This window comes from Heliangelus exortis, chromosome 1 (assembly GCF_036169615.1).
Source record: "Heliangelus exortis chromosome 1, bHelExo1.hap1, whole genome shotgun sequence".
Taxonomy (NCBI): Eukaryota; Metazoa; Chordata; class Aves; order Apodiformes; family Trochilidae; genus Heliangelus; species Heliangelus exortis.
The window spans coordinates 50721166-50744305 of NC_092422.1; the positions used below are offsets into that span (position 1 = coordinate 50721166).

The window sequence follows — 23140 nt, forward strand, 5'->3', positions numbered from 1 at the left end:
TTCTACAGGTTGCTATGCATAAAAAGGGACTTAAAAATCCAGTTTCACGTGTTGGAATAAAAGATATATCAGGCCAAGAATTTCCTGAAGAACTACACAGATAGTGTAGATTAGAAAGAAGACATTATAAGTAGTTTGGAAGATACCCAAGATATATATATATGAATAGGAAAGATATGCTTAGGACTACATGGAAACTTGATCTTCTGAACCAGTTCCCAGGTGCTATTTTAATTCCATATGGTGCACGACAATTTTATAAACTACATTAAAGCAGTGTCATGTGATTTGGAAAAGCAAATGATTGCATGGCTTAAACATTAGGCCTCAGTCCCTTTCTTTCCATCTCATACTACTCCCCCCCTTTGACTAGAATCAGATGGTTCTGCATGACCTGGATCAACCTCTCATCTCAGTCATGACTGAGCCTTCTGAAAGCAAGGTGAAAATCATTAGCAAATTGCATAACGGGCTGCTCAGAGATTATTTTCTATAGGCACCATTTTTTATTTCATCAAGTTACTGGGGTAGCCCCCATCAGACACAGGGAAGGAACAGATGAAATTCACATCCTCAAGGCAGCCCTTTTGTTCTGGAAGCTGGATGTAACTCTTTTCTTTCCAAAGAAGTATCACCCATGTTCATCTTTCCCCCTGGAGAAGCCTGGTTTTCTCAAAACCATTGCTTCCTCCGTGCTCTCTGGCTCTGGATTAGTGTATTGCTTTTTAGCTTCATTTCAGGGCTTAGAAATAAAGTCTTCCCTTTGCTTAGACTGCTCTGGAGCCTACGCAGGCTGATACACTGAGAATCTATAACCCTGGTGTGTGCACCAAGGCTGTTTGGAAGCAATCCAGGCAGCCTTTATGCCTTGTCCTAAGGGGAAATGCACTCTTGCTGCTCTTTTTTCTTCCTGACATATGGGGCACCATCTCAGGAAAGCTATACGTAAGATCTAGTTTGAAAGCAGTAGCATTTACCACTAACCTGTACTGTATTTATTACAGGCCAAATGGGAGCAGATTGGAAAATCATCTGCTATAGAGACATACACCCATACTTAAAAGAAAATAAGAGAGAAAAAAAAAAAAAAGAAAAGAAAAAAGAAGAAAAAAAAAAAGGAAAAAAAAAGGATGTTGTGACAGACAATCCATTAATACACAATTTAATACAAAGAAATAAATTCAGTGCAGATGATTAAGGGATGAGCTTCTGCCTCTTTAAAGGTACAGTGATTTTGTTTACACTGCTGCTGGTATGAAGTGTGTGAATGACAGCTCTGGCAGGGAAAGTGGGAAAGGAATAAGGCTGTTTAGGTTTGGTGTTAGTCTTGCATTAAAATAGACAGGACCCATATAGGTGGGCATAGCACTGAGTCTGAGAAAAAAACATAGCTAATCCATAACACAAATAAGAGGACATCCTTTAATGCAATTTCTAACTTGATGGAATTCTCTTAAATGAATGTAATCCTTAGCCTATTATACTTTAGTCTAACATTATATTGAATTGATAGCACTTAAGTTACACTTTGAAGAGGCAAAGTGCTGTGAAGTATTGATCACACAGCAAAAAAAGATGTTATTGAGTATTTAAAAAGACTATGGTAGTTTTACCTGGGAGCAGAAGGACTGTATCTGTCTCCCAGCTCTTGGTTTTGGCACAGGGAAATTGAAGCCCTAAATCGAGGTATCCATTAAGTTAATTATTCTCTGTTTTTTCAAAATAGTTAGAAAGACCAGTAACAGAAATAGTTCTGCAACAACCCCCCCCAATTTTTACATGTTTTTTGCCATCCACTGATTTCAATTTTTCCATTTTGCCAGACTTACTTTTTCCATGGTGCCACTCTTACTTCCATTACAGTTCCACTGCCTTCAATTTGCTTTGCAGAAAACTCAAGTGCCCCAGCATTGGTACATTTAAAGATAGATAATGTTAGGTAAAATAAGAGTATAAGAAGGACAAAATCCTGCTGACTTTTGTTATTACTGCGGAATTCATATGGTTGCAATTTTTAGCTGCAGCTGTTTTTTGCAGTCTGGTTTAAAATCCATCAAAAAGGACCAGAAACATTCTTAAATAATTTCAACCTTGCCCAGCTCCCTTCAGATGTGTTGCTATAAAATAATCATACCTTTAAAGATGGGTCTTTTGATCTTTATAAGATCAGGTAAAATGAATTTATACTGTATATTTATATACTATCTAACATAGTATATTTCATCTTCTTCCAGCATCACAAACTACAATTTTTTCTGGTGAAGTACCATGTTTCTGTAATGCTTCCAGATGAAATAGGTTTCACAGCTTTATTTTTGATTTATATTTTTTTTCCAAATAAAGCTATATTTAGGGTTTTTTAAATAAAGAAGACTCTGAACATTTTAAATAAAGAAGACTCTGAACATTCAATAAACTGTAGGAGAAAAGAGCCAAAGAAAAGATAAAATAATGGGGATCATACCCAACATATGGGCATCTTCCAGTGTGTAAAAGACAGTACAGATGGACGTTTAACTGTAAAAACCTATGTTCAACATACTTAGCACATTATTTTTACCCTAAATACTATAAATTTGGTCCAAGTTAGACAAATTACTATTAGAATTAGGATGCTGCCAAATCAGAGGTTTATTCTACATATAACAACAGTACAAGACATAAAATCAAGTACAAGATTTCCCTGTTCAGAGCCAGACACCCTATTAGTTAACCTACAGATGCATTTCTTCTCCACAGTGCAATGTTGGATTTATTTCTATGAATCATACAATAGTGATGGGTTATGTAGATGTGAAAAGATGTATCATTTTCCCATCTGCAACTTCAGTTTGTATTGCGCTCTCTATTGATTTGGAAATAAAACCCCTTCCTGTTTTGCTCTAATTGGCTGCTCTGTTCCAGTTCCTCGAGCTGCCAGGGGCACCCAGCTCCATCCTTTCATCTGCAGCTCCTGGGTGGCCCCTCTGAGCCTTTGCTACCTGACTGCAATGAGTCTCTGGCATTACCCAGCTCAGATGGCACAGTCAGATCTGGGGCATTCAGTATTGCCTGGTTATGAACCTCCTTCACTGCAATTAGAACAAGTAAACCATACATTTACTTATTTATTTACTTATTTATTTGTTAGGATTTAAAAATATATATATATATTTTAATGGATTAGCTGCCTCTTGCTTTCGACACTCATGCTGCATGTCAGGATTAACATGACTGCCCTCCTCACTATGTTACTTTCACACTTTTTTGCTTCCAGAAACTCAGCTGTTTTTTCTCACTATGACGTGAGGTTCACCTATGCTTGTCAATGCCTTGCATGTAGAAGTAAATGAATTATTTAAACCTTATCCATTTGCAGCAGTGCTGCATAAGTATAAAACTCTGACATAACTTCTGTGAAGTTGTGCCAGTAGCTTTAGGCATCTGTGAAGTACTCGTGGAGCCTATACCTATAAAAGTCATTTGCACATTTAAAAATGTACTATAGTTTATAAGCCACTGGATATTTCAGTGCTTTATTCTGTATTTCAAAGGACAAATTATAAAAACTATTTGCATGTATTTCTCAGCTAATTTTAAAATCAAAGGTCTTAAACAGATATCATTCTTAGACATTTAGCAGGAGAAACATTGAAAGTACATTAATTGCAGAACATTCTTCTTTAGAAAGAACCCCCCAAACATGTATACTCAAATTCATCTGTATTCAGCAATCCATTTAAACATACCAAGGCTCCACTGGAACTTCAAGACATACTTAAGTGGCCTGACAAATAGCAATGAACTTAAACAAATGCTTAAAGTAAAGTGCTTTGTTGAAAGAGAATTCAGTGATGCAATACCCAGCCTGTAAATTATTAAATAGATGTAGGTGAAACTGTAAAGTATGAACTTCAGCAATCTTAGTAATAGTCTTCGAAAACTTCTCTGGTGGGGAACTAACAATAGTTAAAAGCATTTATGCTATCTTTTCACAGAGTTACACAGTCCACTTACATTTAAGTATAAAAATGGTATTTTAAAAAGCATGTGTGGAAACAGACACAAGACTAAGTTTTGTATAAAAGAAAAAGAAAATTGTTTTAAAAATACAACCTCCATAGCATATGAGCATGTGCAGCCTTAAATCCTGCCCTGAATGGGCAATTGGAATAAGTGGTACAACATCTGACCTCTTGAGGCTATGAGTTTAGGGTCTAGGTCCTATTTTAAAGCAGGTCTGACTGGATTACTGCTGTGGTCTCCATTAGCCTTAAAAAAGGTGAGGGGTAAAAAGTGTGAAGTATGTTCTTCTCTATATGACTTACTAAAGCATTTGGATTGTACTGTATGACAAATTGCTTTATGCTAAAGCTTACGGTCTATATATAAAACATCAAGATGCAAAACACAAGCCATTGGATAATCCAACCTAGGGAATATTTGCCGGATAGTTTGTGTGGGAAAAATAAGTGACAAACCTCAAGGAGAAGGGTTATTTTCTTTTTAAAGCTTCTTAATGGAGTATGCCCTGCTCCCAAAGGTAATGGCTCATTATCAGACCTTCTCCTGACAAAGAATAGTTAATTGTTAATTGTCACTCTAAAATATACTCTGTTGTTTATATATTTCTGATTAGAACCTGATTGCACTCCCTTTGGGTAAACATGTAATGCTAGCACCAATATTAATCTATGAAATTCTAAAAGAGCTAATTACCCAAAACTTAGACTAATTGTCAGCATAATAGACAGACAATGTAGCTTTGAAGTAGGGAGGATTAAGAGACACTGCCAGTTGTTCAGAGATGGCCAGTTGGATACCTAGATAGCCATGATTTCATTAGCATATGGAGCTTTTACTGGGCAGAAAGCCACCCTGGTTTAAAAAAAAAAAAAAAGAAATGCAGGAATGATAGAATAGGAAATCAATTTGTAAAGACTCAGGTGGGAAACAAAGAAATTAATGACAGGGATTAAAAGTAACAAGATTATTAAAAAAACCTGCTTGATGGACTACTAGCAGGCAACTGGATTAAATGTGGTAAAAGGGAACTTTTAAGAAGCATTAGAGAAAAAGAAAGGAACAATCCTATGTCAAGTATACTTTAAGCACGGTAGGTAAACAGTACAAGAGATTTCTGTTTGGTATTTGGAGCAAAGGAATTATGTATCCATGTGAGAAAGAGGCAAAAAGAATTACCACCTTCAAGAAAGCAAAGAGGCTGGGATCTGTTCAAATTAAACTTCAATCCTAACAGAATTAGATGAGTACCTGTCTTCAGCTGCTAATAAGGCATTTCCCTACGTCATGGGTAATTCCAGAAGAGCATGATCCAAATTGCATCAGTTTTGAAAAGCTTGAAAGAACCTATTGAGTAATTAGTGTGTCATTCACAACCATAGCAAAGAGATTGCTAATGTGGGATCTTATTAACAAAAATCAGATATTAAAATATTAATTAAGATTAGTTCACATGTCATCCCAGAAGTTAAATCTTGCTACTGTTCTTTTGCTGGGGGAGGTTTCTGTGCTTCTTTGCTTGCTTTGAGAACTTGGTAATTCTGAGTGCTGAAGATGACTGTGTTCACATAATAGCCATTGATTTCTTCAAAGCTTTTTAGTCAATACCACAATAACACTTTGATTTAAAAGAACTTCCATTATATGAAATTACCATTACATGGATTTAAAACTGACTCACTGGTTGATCTCCAGATGTCACTGTTAATGAAAAGAAATAAATGAAGAAATTTATTGTGATGAGGGTTTTTTCCCAGACATTGATTTCTTTTTTCCTAATTTTATCAGTGATATAGACAACATAAAGTATAATAGTAAAGTTGGCAGATGATAGTAAATATTGGAGAGCATGTACTACTTTTGCCAGGGGGGGCTGAATAATCTCATTGAGAGTCACAGTCCAACAAAAAGGCAAATTAAAAAGGCCAAAGAGAATGTATTACATATGGTAACACTAGCTACATCTACAGAGTCAGAGTCTTGGGATCAAAAAATACTTTTACAATGCAAGGTTTCAGAAATACAGCGTGTGTGTGGTTTTTCAAAGACTGAAGAGAATTAAACTGACTGCTAGGTATAGCAATGAGCAAAAGAGAGAGCTCATGGATGGCTTTTGAACCTGGATATCAAAGGTACAGTGCTATCCAGTGGCTGAAGATTTGAAGCTGGCCAAAATCAAACTTGAAATGGGAGATGGTGTGCTAGCAGAAAACATGTTGGAATAAGTTATTGGGGAAGGTGGAGGACTCACACTCAGTAAGTGGGTGGAAACCCAACTAAGAATTCTTCTCCACAGAGTCCTTATAGACCATTGTGCATTAGGTTTGGTTTTCTTAGGTGTGGTTTTCTTTTGCTTGAGGACTCTATAAGATAATACAAGTACAAGTAAACTGCAGAGGGTGAGAGTTTGAGCTCAACACTGGCAATTTGCATTGGTTCATACTGTTTAATGACTACCTAACACATGCCAGCTAACATGTTTTCAGACAGTGATGAGCACACAAACAAAAGCCACCATCCCCTAAGCACAGGGAATAACTCCTCTAAAGTTCTGCTGGAGGCTACGAGCACTGTATTGCCCTGAGCATGTACTTTACATGTGCAGCTCTTCATTAAGACAATGAATGCATTAAAATCTTCTATGTCTGGACTTTGGCTGCTTGGCTGTCACAGTAAGGATACACAAAAGCCCAGCTGTATTTTGTGGGTAGAGGGTTATCTCCCTCTGACACATCAGATGTGAATCTCTCCTAGAGCTGGAACATAGGTGGGAAAACATTCATATTCGTATGGACACCCTTCCTTCCCAGACACTTGTCTGCTATGGCTTTTTCACACAGCAAAGATGGTATCAGCAAGTTCAACAAACTTAAAAATTAGAAATAATTTGCTTCCAAGTCAGGGGGATTCTGCCCTCCTTTGAAGAGGATCTAAGATCTTTGTCTTAGATGATCTTAGGATCATCTGGAGTCACTGCTGCAGACTGAAGAAGCAGACTGACCCTACTTCTGGGTCCCTCAGTTCAGGAAGGAGATTGAGGTCCTGGAGCAGGTCCAAGGGAGGGCAACCAGGCTGGTGAAGGGACTCGAGCACAGATCCTATGAGGAGAGGCTGAGGGAGCTGGGGGTGTTCAGCCTGGAGAAGAGGAGGCTCAGGGGAGACCTCATCACTCTCTACAACTCCCTGAAAGGAGGGGGTAGCCAGGGGGGGGTTGGTCTCTTTTCTCAGGCAACTCTCAGCAAGACAAGAGGGTATGGTCTTAAGTTGTGCCAGGGGAGGTTTAGGGTGGACTTTAGAAAGAATTTCTTTACTGAGAGGGTGATCAGACATTGGAATGGGCTGCCCCGGGAAGTGGTGGATTCTCCATCCCTGGAGATATTTAAAAAGAGAGTGGATGTGGCACTCAGTGCCATGGTCTGGTAACTGCAGCGGTAGTGGATCAAGGGTTGGACTTGATGATCTCTGAGGTCCCTTCCAACCCAGACAATTCTATGATTCTGTGATTCTGTGATTCTATGATTCTATGATACTAAACCCTTAGTTTCTCCTGTTATTTGAGCACAGCAGACAAAGTTCAGTCTGCTGTAGAACAAGATGACTGCTGCTGTGACTGCTGAAGATAAGTAACAAAGTCATTGGGCTGGCTCTCTGTGGCATTATCTTGGGAAAATTTAATAGCACATGGCATGTGGTGTTTGTAATCTATTCATCCACTCTGGCCTCAAGTGCTGAAATCATGGAAGTCTGGGGAACAGCCTAATAAATGTATCATGAACATATTTGAAGTATTATTTTCAAAAAGCATCTGTAACAGGTGGGGCAGATGCCCACATCATCATATGACAAATTGGATGCTGTATACATGAAAATAGGCACTGCAAAACTTGCACAGAAGAAGCAGCTTGCAGACTTGATTTCCTTAAATGACTGTGTTTCACAAACTTTGGGTGAATTGTTTATGGAAACCTGATGCTTCAGCACTAAGTAATAAGCAGTATGTTCTATTAATTTGCATTAACTCTAAGGTAAAAATTCATGTGTTTTCTAAAAAAAAAAAAAAAAAAAAAAAAAAAAAAAAAAAAAAAAGGAAAAGACAACTTAAAAAAGAAGGAACAACAAACAAACAAAAAAAAGAGTTATAACACTATCTATGAATCTTAATGTCCTCTGTATGTACATAGAGGTGCCCACATGTAGGAAAAATTCTTACTTAGCCGGATTATTCTGTTCTTTAAAAAAAATGGGGTGAGTTAAAAAAGTGATGGGAACTGACCTGACAGCCTTTGAAACAACAATAAAATCTCAACTTGTGTAGACAAGCATAACTTCAGTGAAAGAATGCCAGCTTTCCCTAGTTGCATCATGTGAATATATACATACTAAAAATGGTCTTGTAAAGTTGCTTTTTACTGGTAGCCTTGAAAATTAAAGGTGAAAAAGAATTCACGTCTGAACTTAGAAGTCTGCCATGACCCAAAAGAGGTTGTTGAATTTTCTTGGTAGATACTATAATTCAGTTAAAAGCAGGGCTCAAGCCAGTAGGAGCTCAAGTTACTCCACTTCATGAAATTCCCAAACCGATTGGAGGCTCTAGAGGAGAGGGCTGAACAGCGTATGAACTGCCTGTGCCACATTTCTAGTGGCACGTGTAAAAAAGGGAACAAATTCCTGGAATCCCAATGTTTGAAATTCACCTGCGGAGACACATGAGGGCACCACTGGGCGAGGGATGCCTGCAGGAGGAAAATCGATGCCTACAGGCACCTCTTGCACGCTACCTCCTGATACGGTCCTGGACTTCAGGCAGGGGACACGGTGCCCGTCCCCCGAGCTGCAGGTGATGCAGCAAGGGAGTGCGGAGGGGAGACCAGCAAAATGGGTCCTCTTGCACTTTTAAAAGATTTGACAGATAGGCTTTAAATGTACGCAAAAATTCTGAGCATCATTTTATTGAGAACTATTGAATGGCCCCATTCATTAAGAGCAGGATACTCTGAGTCTTTGTGTTTATGTTTTTAGTAGAAAGCAGTAGTACAAATAAGCCAAAAATCCCTGCAAATATTAAAGAGTTAATGGTATTTAACTTTGTCTTGCTTTCTCATAAGTATTCTGGGCTGCACCTTTCAAAGTAGGATAATATTGAGCAAGCCTAATTAAACTGATTTAGAAGTTATTTTGTAAAGTAAAATACAAAATTATTGAGCCATGTTCTAATATTGATAAGCAGCTTCAGAATATGTATTGATAAAACGTTGCTACTGAAAAAATACTATCTGTTGACAGAAAGTACCCAGGCTGAACAAGATGAGGGCAAAAGCTGTGTAGGCACTTTGGAAGGCACCAAATTCTTACTGGGAATAGCTGGTGAAGAAAGGGTGCTGTTAGCACTGACTCCCCCACTCGAAGAGTCAACATGAAGTTGCCATTGCAACAAGAACAAATCTCACTAAGGGTGTATTGGCAAATACACTACATGCAAGACACTGTTAATTATTCTACTTTTTTTCATTACTGATGAAGTTTGACTGGTCCAAAGTGTCCTATGGTGGATATTAGACTCAAGTGTTCTAAAGAGAGTCAGAAAAATGAGAAAAGGTTGGGAAAACATCATGATTTGAATCACAAATCAAGGATGGAAGGGGACATATACCTCATGATACTTTTAGAAGTATGGGTACAAGAGCATCACGAACAGGATAACATGAGTTGTGCTCCACAGTGGTGGAAGACAAAGTTTAGTTGGGTTAATTTGCAAAAAGAAGGGTTTGTGCAAAACCATATAATGGATGCCTAATGGACCTGCACTTCACTTGGGGTTTTTAAAAGCAAGGTAAAAAAGCTGTGTTGGATTTGACCTGAAATATTTTTACTCCCACTTCACTATGAGTAGATGCCTAATAGAAGGCCTCAGGAGATCCTGCATTTTATTGTATCAGCTCTATACTAAAGTCCTACTGATAGAACATCTTGTTGACACTTTTTTGCGTATTTAACATCTTTTCCAGTTCTACCTTCTTCATTTAATAAGATTAAACCAACGTGTCAGGAAAAAAAATTACATACTCACTAATTTTCCTACACAGAATTGTGATTCACCAAGACGAAAACTGTAAACATGGAGGGAAGGAATGGGTAGGAGTGTTGTTGCTGCTGCTGCTCCTGGTCACCTGTCATCTTCAGCAGAAAATTAAGCTGGAATAGCAGGAGCAAAATTTTTTCTACTTTTTTTTCCCCCTTTTCAAAACCATTCTCTCCTCCTCCCAACTAGGGGGAAGTTCTTTTTGTACCTGGTGGCATCTTCAGCTAGGGTCTGGTTGGTCTTCATATTTATTCCATTTATTTTTTTTTCCCTTTCAAAGTAGAACAATATTAACATAATTTTTCTCGTTGGTTATGTTCAAACACCTTTATCCAAAGGGTCGCCTTGAAAGAACTGGTTAGAACTGATTCCAAATTAGCCTTAAAATAGTAATTCATCACTCTGCTATTTACTTAAAAAAAAAAAAAAAAAAAAAAAAAAAAAAAAGTAGGATTTTCTTTTTGTCTCTTTTTCAGCCTCTGATAGGCAAAGGTGCTTAAGTTGAAAGGCTCAATTTCTTTCTGAAAATGAACACATTTTCCAGTACCAGAATTCTGAAAGTTACTGATTCTTGCAGAAGATCTCAAAGAGGCTAATGGAACCTAGATGAAATTGAACTGCAGATACTTTCTGAGTTATTCCCCTCTTCTCCTTTACATTGCGATGCTGCAGCAGTTTAGATCCATGTAGAGTGGAGCAGCTGTGGCCTCACTCCTGACCATCTCCTCCTTGCCTGACCTTCTGAAGAGACAGCTCAGGGGTCTAAAACCGCCTGGATACGAATTGTGGGGTTTGACAGACGAGGCTTCAGCCCTTCCAGACGACAGAACAGGGGTTTCCTGAGATTATGGCAGGGCGAAGGGAATGCGGGGTGGGAACGGACGCACGGCCGGGTTCAGCAGTGTTTCCAAGGTTCTGCCGAACCCCGCTTTTTACTTCACCCTGCAGAGCAAGGGAGCAGTTTGAAGCAAACCCGGAATCACTGCAGCTCCTCCCTCTCTCTTCTGGCTGGGGATATTTCGTGAGGTTTAGGGCAAGGTGCCAGCCCTTGCTCCAGGGAGAGCGGCAATTCCTCCTGCAGGGAGTGCAGGAGGGGGCCGAGGGGCACCGGAGGGGCTGCGGGCGAGGGGAGGGAGCTCTTTTTTCGCCTGTGAACGGCACTTAAAGGGAAAGAGAAACTGCTCACGAATTCGGGTCAAAACAGGGGGAAAACGAGCTCTGGGAACAAAACCGGTGCGCTCGTTTTCTTCCACATAATCGCCTACAGCACTGGTGACATTCCACAGCAATAAAAAGGAAGCGGAACAACACGCCTCAAACCCTCTATTTCGGCCCCTCCGACTCTCCCTCCCCCGACTCCCCCGCTGTTTTGCGGAGGAAACGCTTCAGTTTCTCCCCGGGGACGGCCCGCAGCCCCGGCGGCGCCCGAACCCAGGCCCCCGCCGCGGGACGGCGCGGGGGGCGGTGCGGGCTGCAGCGGGCGGGAGGGCGGGTCCGGCCCGGCCCCGGGGCGGTACGGCGCGGTGTTCGGCCCCGGCAGGGAGGGGCCCGACCGACCGCCCCTACGCGAGCAGCCGCCGCCGTTGCGGCGGGAGAGGTGACAAGCCGCTGCTCGGAGCCGCCTCCGCACGGGTGGGAGAAGCGGGTGTCCCCCCCGCTCCCCCCATCGCCCCTCCGGTCCCCGCTCCGAGGTAAGGCAGCCGTCCCGCGGGGCCATGGCGAGGGGACAGTGGGTCCTGGTGCTGGGGGGACCACGGAGACACCGCGGGGCCGGGCCGGGCCGCGGGGGAACGTTGCGGGTGCGCGGCGGCGGGAGTTGGGTTTCTCCGCCGCCCCGGTAAGGAGTCGCGGCGGTGCCGGCGGCCCCGCGGGATCCTGGTGGTGGTGGTTGCGGTGGTGGCGGCCCCGGGGGAACCTCCCTGCGCGGGGAGCGATCGCCGGGGAGCGCCCGGCCGAGCCGCTGCCTGGCCCGCCGCACCTGAGCGGGCGGCGGCCGCCCCCCTGAGCCCCCCTCGGCCTCTCCTCCTCCGGCCGCAGCTGCCTCCCCCATCCCGGCACTTGTTGGGGTGCCGGCCCTTGCCGTCGCCGCACGGTTCCCTTTCGCTTTCCCGGGGTGGGGGGCGGCGGGCGCTGCTGCCCGTCCGTTTGAGACTGGGTCAGCGGTGAATTATGGTTTTGTTAACTCAGCGTTTGGCACGGGGAGCGGCGGCGAGCGGGAGTCATAAGTTTTTTGTTACTTCGGGAAGGGAGAGGAAAAGGGCCCCCAAGCGGCTCCCTCCAAATCGCGCCTTCCACACACACCCCCCCCCAACCCTCCTCCTCCGTGCCCCCCACTTCAGCGTTTGCGGCCGGGGGTGGTTGTGGTCAGCTGTGAATAACGCTGGGAGGGTTTTGGGGAGAGATTTGGAGGGGGGAGGGTAATTATCCCCCGCAAAGGTGAGTGTGACACGAGGCTGAGTGTGACAGGAGGGGAAAAGCTGTCAGAAATTACACCGTTTTTCTTCCTGCTAGTTTTGTGAGGGAAGCCTACGCCTTTATTCCTTGTGTGCACATGTATGGGTATTTATATGTGCAGGGAAAATATACATATATTTTCTTTGCTCCATGAGAACATTGCCTATAGGCTTCTGTTTCCAGATGTTTTGTTTTCTGTTTCTTTTAGGCGTATTTGCATTTCTTCGGGGAGGGGAGCAGACCGCAGTAGTGTTGCTGAATATGTATTTGAACAGTAGCATGGAGCAACTTGTGTGCCTTTAATTCAGCTGCAGAGGATATCCATGTGGGATTAATATACTTAAGTGATCGTGTCACACTGACGTATCTTGTTCAGACTTGTAGATTTTTAAAGCAGTGTGGACTTGTAGGTAGCAGCGGAAGTATAGTTAATTTTAAGCATGTGACTTGGCCCAGAGCTTATGATTTTAACATGGTATCCATACCTTGGTAAATAGTCATAGATTTAGCCATCTGTCCTCTTTTCCCTTCATGTGTGCACATACCACACTGCTTAAATGAAGACCGTACCTGTAGTAGCTTTCAAGGCTGAACATGTATTTAAAGTCCTCTGGGAAATGCTTAAGCATTATTGGCAAGGTTTAGTGGAAAACTTCTTATATACACTTTTTGAGCATATTCTGTTGTTTTGGCTGTTTTTTTTTAATTTTTATTTTGTTTTGTATTTTAAAAAGTTGCTTCAGCATCAGTGATGCCAATTTGTACCTTGTATATGGCATTACTGCTGTTTGCATACATCCAGTACAGCTGATACCACCACTGGGAGGCAGGTAGTTCTTCCTGCTGTGGACAAGGCCCTTTTGTGTAGAGTCAACTTTACTTTTAGAGGATGTAGGAACCCTGGGTAGAGCCCTGCAGTTTCTCTCCTGTGCTAAGGTGGCCAGAGGTAGTGGTGCCAGCCACTGTTGCTCATTGGAGATCTTAGCAATACAACTTCTGACACAGGCTGGAGCTCTGAGTTGGGGCATGTCAGGCTTTGCCACTTGCTGTAATTGCTGGCATATGCTATGGCTCATCTACATGCAAGTGAAATTTGGGCTAACAGGTGATTTGCACTAGTGGAAGAGTCTGTCTGTCTGTCTGTCCAAGGTAACTTGGAGGACAGTGGCTATAAAGCAATGTTTTTGTATAGCCAAAGAGATGGGCTGTTTTCTTGTGGTATCCCTGCTGTCACCACAGGAGTGGTGCTCCTGCACTGTGCAGATAGGTGGGTGGACAACATGACATGTGTCACCTTAGCATACTTTCCCTCAGAAATTTTGCTGGTTTACCACTTACAGCCCCTTCTCTTTTTTACATTTACAGCCCTTTCTTTTCCTGATTTTAGACATGAGCAGACCTGTCAAAATCTCAAATCTTTGGCATTGGTATGTTTGGGATCAGGAGTCTGAAATCTTCCTTTGAACATCATTTTCTTAAAGTTGACTTTTATAGAATAACAGTTGTCATAAGATTAAAAATAAAGCCTACTTGCTGGTAACACTTGGTGGGTGAAATTTTCATCTCTTCTACTGCAGCTGCTCTGTGCTTTCTCTGCTGGTGGCAGAGCCCCTGGAATGGTAGCATGCAGTACTAAACAGACTGCTTTTTCTACTAACCTGGGAATTCTTGAACTGTGGTGTACCTACCATTGCAAAAGTGGTGTGTGAATCCTGCCACTTGGTACATGAATCCTGGTATGTAACTGCCATCTTGGAAACCATCTTAGCCTTACTTTGTCTTGAGCTAAAAGCTAGGCTACAAGAAACTGGAAAAAAGTCCCATTAAAATTTTTTCAGGAAGAAGTATATTAAATTGGTATGCCCATTGCTGCCTGTTGGTGTTAGACATTTTTGCATCCTCTAGGTAACTCTTGGAATCTCAGCAACTCTGTATGATTATTTTACTCCCGAAGCTGCTGAGTAAAATTATACAGCCTGATTTATTTAGGTTTGGCATGCTCTCACTGAAACTCATGCCATGCTAGATGAATGAACAGTCTGATTGGTTATATTGCCTTTCCCTGCTTTTTCCCCCCTATTTCTAAATAGGCCCTCACAGGTCTTATTGTGGTTCTACTGGAAGGTTTCAGAATTTTGTCCAGCCTGCCAACAGTAACAGAAATAAGGACCCATGAACCATATTAAACCTGTTATTGAAGAAGGTGTTGTCATACTGTCAGTTATCAGGGTAGAAATCTCACATCAGATTGCTCCAGCCAGTCCTACAATCACATTTACTGCTCTTCTATAATTTTTTTTTTTAGGGCTGTTAGCTATCTGGGACTGAAGTGCTCTGGGTAGATGTGAACACACTACCTTCATCTTTGCAGAATTACAGAGTAACCTGATTGTCTTCCAGATCTCACTATATCTTTGTTCATGTCCCTCTATCCTAATTCAGGCTCTGTCTACTTATTACTCCTTTCCAGATGTCTTTTACCAATTGAATCTTTGCTGGATCCCTTTTTCCCAGATGAATTTTTATTCATTTTCTCAGGTGTATTCAAGAAATAAAATGCATGATGGAATTTTATTCCCCCCTCCCTTACCTTTCTTTAGTGTTCTCCCACGTTCGTTTGCAACTTTATGTAAGTAGAGCTAGTTAGAAAGTGCTCATTAAAATGTCACTGAAGTAAAAGTCAGAGTGTTGATCAAAAATGCTTTTCAGTTTCAAGTCACTCATTTTTGTTGAATAAACTTTTAAAAACAACAACAACAAAAATCACCTTCTTCTCTACTTTTGATACTTCCCCTGTGCTTTTTGCTGGCTCAGTCATTATGGTTGGATTATTTGTAATAACTGGGTTTGGCACAATCAATTAACTTACAGCTTCAGAGAAACACAATAGCAAAACACTCAACTAAATTTGGAATAAAAATGTAGCCAGTATGGCTCAGTCTGCTACAGGTATGAAGGGAAAGCAGACTTCTTCAGAGACCTTAAAATGTTAATAACTCAACAGTGTATCCTGAGTTTCATCTGCACACTGAGATTTTTGGTTCATGTCGGATGAATGATGAAAACTGTGACTGTCAGGGGCAGACTGTCTCTGCAGTCCTTTGGCTGCCCAGAGCTGGAGCCACGGATGCTGGGTAGATGTTTGAGCACTAGGGGGGATGCAGCCTGGAAAATGGGAGGATGATGATGGTATGCAACTGTATTACTGGGGAAAGTCATACCATGTTCTGGAGTAACCAAATTTCCCAGCCTGGAAGGCTTCCTGACCTGCCTATGGGGTTCTGAAGGTACAGTTCACTCTTTCCCTAGCTAGAGCTGAGACAGCAACACTGTCATTGAGTAATGTTTCAGTATGAAAGTATAATGTCAGTGTAAAGTCCAGAAATACTTCTGACCTCTGACCAGCTGGGATCATGTATCTTAAAGCGACAATAACACAGTCTGTGGTTGCAAACCCCCTGATAGTGTTTTTTCCTCTGCTCACCACCAAATTCTAGGTTTAGGTTTAACTTCAGCCACTCATCTTTGTTTTGACAGTGCTGCAGCTGTTTGTGCTGAAAGAAAAATAGGTCTGTTGTGTCTCCACATCGAGAGAAGTCGAGACTGCTTCACCTGTTGATTTGACCCTGATGTTAGAAAGTAATGTAGAGTGAATTGAGCTTTGTAGGTCTCTACAGGGGAAGGATTGAGTGGTAGGATAGCAGCTTCCCACTGCTATTATGTTGTACTGCTGCTTGTTTCCCTCTTGGCATTTGTTTATCCTGGAAGGCCTCAGGCTGTTCAACATATTTTTGTGGGCCCTGATGAGGTGTCCCTGCCACCCTGATTGTATCAAAAAGGAGGTCTGGAAGGTTGAATTTACAGGTATCAGAGAAAAATACAAATATCTGTATTAAGGTGGAGGGTTGTCTAAATGTACTCAACTTGGGTTGTGTAAGCTGGATGTTGGTGCATTCTTCTGAACTGAAAGGGCTTTCCAAGAGCACAAGGTTTTCATGAAAGGGAGCATTTTCTTGCAGTGCTCCAGGTCTATATGGATATTGTAAGCTCTGAACACTGAAGGCCTTAGCATAGCCTCTGATATATTAATTATTTTGACCTTTATTTTCCATTCTCAAATATGGAATATCTGTCCTGTGTGTGTATGAGATGTGAAAATGCTGAGGTAATTTTGAGCTGTCTTACTGCAGCAGTGGTTTTTAGGAGCTTGACTGTGCCTTAGATCATTGCTAGTGGTACTAGTTAGTTGTTTCCTGAGCCCTCAAGGCTCTTGCCCCGGTGACTCTTTGTGACCTGGAGAAGATCTTGGAGTTTCGCAGTCTTTGCTCCACGGAGGCTTTCTCTAGTTCCTGGGAAATTGGATGTTGTTTTATTTTAATGAGGTGATACTCTTTCCAAACTACCAATACTGTTGTGATATCCTTAATCTTGAACTTCTTTGTCAAGGGCCAGGTCTGAAATACAACCAACTCCACAGGTTGGACCAGAGGTGACCACTGAAGATGCCAAGGGAACTACGAAGAAACTGGCTTTTTATACAGAACATGATGAGTTTGGGGACTGGTGCATGTTTAACCTTGTCAGTATGTTTGTTGACACAATCAACATCATTCTACAACATTTTGCTACCTTCCATTAAAAGATGTTAGTGTTAGCCTTGCTAAAGCCATTTGTTTATCGTAGTCTTATTTAAGAGGGTGTATCCTTAGCTTTTCAGATTAATGAAATCTAATAAAGATGCCTTACAAGCAGCACTGTAGATTTCATGTTTGCAGAACAGGTGAAAAAAAAGTGCTTCTTGCCATCTGCTTGTGCCTGAGTTTTTGACTCTGTATCAGGGAGGGGCAGGGGGGCAAGCAGGAAAGAGATGGGATTTAGATCTCATCCAGACAGCCTTGGGTGATGCAATGCCTATCAGGTATTTCACTCTTGGGATTGTGCATTGCCTGTTGGCAGTTAGAGATAGGTCTTATGTTACTCAACTCATTCACTTAATTTCATAATGCTTTATGCTCTTTGCATCCTGTTGTGTGGTGGAGCATATTTCTCCTGCTACTTGCAGCTTTTAGAAGCTTTTTTTGTCCTAATTCCTTGAATAGCCCATTCCAGATGAAGTGGGCTGTGGCATTTGGATTGCTGAGTGCCACGGGAGAGGCATGGACACACTCTGATTCTTTCTGGATGTGCAAGCTATTGCTGGACCTGGATGTGCATCCTATGGGAGCAGGGGAGAGTGTGGGCAGGAAGGGTGAGGGTGTGATAGCTGTAATGGTAAGATTAGGGCACGTTCCAGCAGAAGGAGGTGGTGTTGGTGGCTTTGGTCAGTCATTTTCCTGAAATAATCTGTCCCCACTGCTATGAATTAGAGGAAGGGGAAAGAAAAATCAATACTCTTTCTGAGCTATAATGAGGCCTCTTGACTAATAGTGTGGCAGTAACTGGAGACCCAGGGTTGGGTGGAGCTCAATACTACACCCTGATGAAGCAAAAGAGAGGTTTGGTTGTCTGAATTGTGGCAATGGCCTTAGGGCTGACAGGGGGAGTATTGCAGTGTTGTTTGCTTTCTAGAAAGCTAAGTTTATTCTTCTTTACAAGTTTCAAAGATGACTGAAGCATTTTTTTCTTACCTGATACCAGCAGTGCCAAAACTGCTAGAGATGGTCCCTGCTGTCTCCGACTCCCTGGTGGAGACTGAAAAGGGGGAAAATGTTGGTTTGTGTAGAACTCCATGCACAAGGCTTTTGGGTTTGGGACAATAGGTTTTCTAAACAGGAGGAATGGTTGAAAGTGCTGTAAGTCTGCTTTGCTTACTTCAGCGGGATTTTGTCAGTGAGTTCACAGTTATTTGTTGCTTTCTGCATAACAGATTGAAAATAAGGATAAGAATGAGTGGGATATCCATAAAGGGTGATTTTTTTGTTGTTGTTGTTTTTGTGGAGATGCCAATTCAAGCACTTATGAAGTTACATTGTCTCAAAAAAGAAGTCTTCGAAGATAGCCATAATTGGAAGCTACTGCATCTAATTTTAAATGTTAGTGCATTCAATATACAACATGTCCAAGAGGATCAAAATAATAAGGTCTAAAATTCTGTGGACCTTTCTGTGCAGGATCCAGAGCTTTCAACCTATCCCTTCTGTCAACAGTTCAAAGAAGAATCTACAGAAGTAAATGCAAAACATCTGAGTGATACTCCCTCTGCCAGCAGTGAAAGGAAGAGATACAGCTAGAAGTCTCTCTGGTTCATTCATTGGGAACTGAGCACATGGTCACTGCTTTTGGTTAAGAGCAGTATTTCTACCTCAAATAAAGTCCTGTTGCTGTATCTAGATCCAGTGAAGAGCTACTATTATGAATTGGGGTCTAGGTTGAGGGAGCTGGGCTGCTTTAGTTGGATGAAGAGGAAAATAAAGGGTGATCCAGTAGCTGTTTACAGCTGGTAGGGGATGGTTATGAAGGTAACAGTGCCAAACTCTACTTAGTAATGCCAGATGGCTGCAAGGAACAGTAACAACAAATTGGTGCTTTTGAAATTCATGTGGAATGTTGGGAAAAGCTTGTTACTGGGAGAGTGGTGCCGTACTGCATAAGGTCATCCAGAGAAGCTACTATCTGCCCTCAGAGGTGATGCCACAGCTGACCTGATCTGCTCTTGGTGAGTGATGGTCTTGGTTTGAGTCGGAGACTGCACTGGCTAATTCACTGAGGTTTCTTCCAACCAAAATTTCTAGGAAACTGGCTCAGATCCGCCCTCCCACATTTAGAATTTTTTTAGGCAACTTTGAACTGAGCTGACCAGCTCCTATGGGATGCTTAGTGGTGAACTTAATTTCATTTCCTCATTTCAGCTTAAAGTTCACACAATAATGCTTCAGTGACCAGTAATGTTGGCCTAAGTATTTATATCTTGAGGACCTGCAGGTTATTTTTGCCAGCAGGTTTTGTTTGGTCTCACCCAGCCCAGAGGGAAAGGGCAGAACTTTTTTCTGGTTAATACTGCCCAAACAGGCCAACTTCTCCTTACAGACCTACTGAAAATGGCTTCAGGGAAGAGATGGCATTGCAGATGCCAAGGGGGCAAGTGGACTGCAGGGAAATTTGCCTTATGATCTTAAATTTGTAAGACTATGATCTCTCTCTCTATAAATATATATATGACTATATGATGGTAGGTATATATATGACTATATAGTCATTTATATGAGAATAAATGTTCTGTGTAATCTTCATCTTGCACTTTTCCTCTGCAGACCCCTTTGTCTAGTACTACCCATAAGTAAGCCAAAGGCAGCAGACAGGATGTCTTCTAATCTTGTTTTGGATCTACTAAAATATATTAGTGGGAATATTTTATCTTGATTAGTATGAAGGGGAATAGCCAAATTAATGGCTTGGCTATTTTATTGTCTTTGTTTTGATGGGGGAAGGAGAGTCAGAAGAAAATATAGAAGACGTAAAATACACTGTATCAGCCCCCCCTTACAGACTTTTCACTATGAATAACCTCTCCATTCTCTCTCTGGACTTCATTCATAAGAATGTGTGAATTTTTATTATTTTTTAAGACATTCTTTCTGTAATTTACTTAATTTTTGAGGTGGCAGGGTTAAGTCCTGACATGACCTGCTTGAAACATGCTGTCGTCAGAGATTAGGCTTTTGGATGCCCTTTTATCCTGCACCTAGTGCTTCTACTGGAAGACCTTGTTTCTTGCCCTTCAGTGCTCCTACTTGTTTACTTATTTTTCCCGAGTGCAAACAATTTTTGTTTCTTCCTGTTTATACAGCTACTTATTTTTTGGTTTCTGTTACATGACATTGGGAAAAAGGAAAATTTCATAATCATGTGCTTAGTATTACACAGCAGAATAATTAGGGAAAGATCCACATGTAGTGTTTAAAAACATTAGATGAATAAAAGTGTTCCTGGCAGTTCACAATAATCAGAGAGCAAGCTGAAACAAAACAACCTTTTTTGAGGTGAAAATGGGAATTTGCTGCAACACTTAGGACCGTTTGAATGCGTGTAACTCTGATGTTTAAATAAAAGCTTGTCTGTGTGAACACAAACTGACTTCACAAAACAGAGCTGCCTGCTACCCAAAAGGGTAGTTGCTTGCCAGCAGTTCACTTGGCGTAGCTTTCTCCTACCTGTCATCCATACTTCACAGAAAGAAATAAAACCCTGTACTTACATAGTCCAGGCCTTCCCTCCTTGCCAAAGTAATGCTTTGTTAATTACATGGAGGCCTCTGCTCTTACATGTGCAGGTTATTAATTGCTGTAAAAAGGTGAGGGATTGAATACTACTCTGACTGATTTTAAAAACCCCAAATTATCCAATTGGCTCTCATTTTTTGTGAAGTCTCCCGGAGCCCATTTTCTCTGCTTACAGTACAGATTGCTCGCTGATTTTGCTCTATGTCCCTCAGACTGTCAAGTGGCAGCTTGTAGGGAAATGGGAGCTAGTCCTGGAGTGGGTCCAAAGGAGGGCAACCAGGCTGGTGAAGGGACTCGAGCACAGATCCTATGAGGAGAGGCTGAGGGAGCTGGGGCTGTTCAGCCTGGAGAAGAGGAGGCTCAGAGGAGACCTCATCACTCTCTACAACTCCCTGAAAGGAGGGGGTAGCCAGGGGGGGGTTGGTCTCTTTTCCCAGGCAACTCTCAGCAAGACAAGAGGGCACGGTCTCAAGTTGTGCCAGGGGAGGTTTAGGTTGGACATTAGAAAGAATTTCTTTACTGAGAGGGTGATCAGACATTGGAATGGGCTGCCCAGGGAAGTGGTGGACTCTCCGTCCCTGGAGATACTTAAAAAGAGACTGGATGTGGCACTCAGTGCCATGGTCTGGTAACTGCAGCGGTAGTGGATCAAGGGTTGGACTTGATGATCTCTGAGGTCCCTTCCAACCCAGCCCATTCTATGATTCTGTGATTCTAAATAGCAATGGTATGCTTTACACCAGTATTGCACTAATGTGCAAAAAACAATAGGATAATTTTAGTGAACTGGAAAGAGAGAGTGAGTTGAATTATTTTCCTGGTGATTGAAGATGGGAAAATTCAAAATGTAGCTTAGCTTCAGTGGCATATTTTTCTCTTTGGGTTTTTAATGGAGTAATAAAAGAGATTTTGGGTTTAAAGGGTAATTAGAATCTTCATTACATCACTGGTTGGAAAATTTATTATTTGCAGCCATTGCTTGCATTAGATGTGGGATCTGGGATACACTAGAGGATGATAACTGAAGCTTTGTAGAAGATTAAAAAATACTTTGTTTACCTGCAGAAAACATAATTGGAATACTTCTCTCATGTAGTTATGTGAAGTTTTACTTATGGTAATTTAGGAACTTCTTAGAGGGCAAGTCTTACTCCCTTGTCCTTCCAGTAGGATGGCTATAATGGAAAGACAGCAAATTCTCAGGATAAGGGGGAGGCATTTAGTATATGCATCCTCCACCTCTGCTTTCTGCAACAGAAGAGGGTTTTCCTATGCCCACGTGGCTTTCTGGCTGAGGTTAGTAGGTTCTCTGACAAGGTGATTTATCAAATGGTTTCCTCCTGTTGTGGGTTTGAATAGGAGCTACTCTAAATCTGAGGCCAGAACAATAGCTATGGAGGAAATTAGTCATGAAGGGATCTGAGGAGGAAGGAGCATGTTTTTATCAGCAGTGGAAGAACTTCCCAATGCACAGGGGTTTCACTAAAGATAATTTAGGCATTAGTGAATAGTGGAGGTCTACACCTTTGCATTGTTTACAACTGGATATTAAAGACCAAAGGGCACAGCCCGTGCTTTCCTCTTAATTTGCCATGTTTGGAAAATATTCTTCATAACAGCATGGATTCAGAATGCATTTTTATGAAGACTTAAGCATTTGGTGTTTTTTTCGGCTGGAGTGAGAGGCTTGGGAGATTTCCATCAGGCAGTTCCCTGGTTGTGCTGGGTGCTGTACAAAATAGAGGGACATAAAGTGAGTTAGCAAAGAGGAGGATTTATCTTGAATTTGTGATATATGCTGCTGGCTTGAATAGTGCTTGTGCTTTTACCCTATGATTCCTTGTGATTCATAAAGCATCTATTCTAAGCAGGGTTTCTTGGAAGAGAAAGGGTTTTTGAACAGAAAGGGTTTCTGTTTTTTAAGTAAACCTTTTACCTTCAGCTAGAAGTGTTTGGAAGATCTATTCAGATGAGTATGGAGGAAATGGTTTACTTTTTTAGACAGGTACAGGTGGCTAAATAGACAGTACCTAAAATGACAATAGACCACTTTATAGCTAGAACATCTGCACAGGACTGGCAGATAAAAGCAAGGGCAAACCAGTAACCCAGGCTTTCCAGCAGTGGCCACTGGAGGACAACAGGGATTTCCAAAGGCATCTAAGAAGGCATTGCATATCTGAGTTTGGATGTTGCAAATTTTGATGTTAATATTTTAATACTTCTGTGATTTGACGTTTCAGATCAGCAAACTGCAAACAGCTTTTGTTGTTGGGCTGTTTGATTTTTTGGTTTTTGTTTGGTTTTTTTTTTTGTTTGCTTGTTTTTGGGCTGTCGTGAAGAAAACTGAAATAATTTTCCTGAAATAACTTTTGCATAAGTCTGT

At 41.7% G+C, this 23140-nt stretch overlaps 1 protein-coding gene across 15 annotated transcripts in view; it reads left to right on the forward strand.

Moving 5' to 3' along the window:
• Positions 1-11570: 11570 nt before the first annotated feature.
• Positions 11571-23140, forward strand: part of MBNL2 (muscleblind like splicing regulator 2) — a 109088-nt gene continuing 97518 nt past the window's right edge. For 2 of the 15 annotated variants that reach the window (XM_071742093.1, XM_071742122.1), the window contains exons 1-2: positions 11627-11772; positions 13641-13802. The gene's annotated coding sequence lies outside the window, so the exon portion shown is untranslated. Of the gene's footprint in view, positions 11773-11820; positions 11919-12273; positions 12518-13640; positions 13803-23140 lie in introns of those variants that run through there. The other 13 variants (XM_071742075.1, XM_071742113.1, XM_071742167.1 and 10 more) reach the window with 12 other exon arrangements.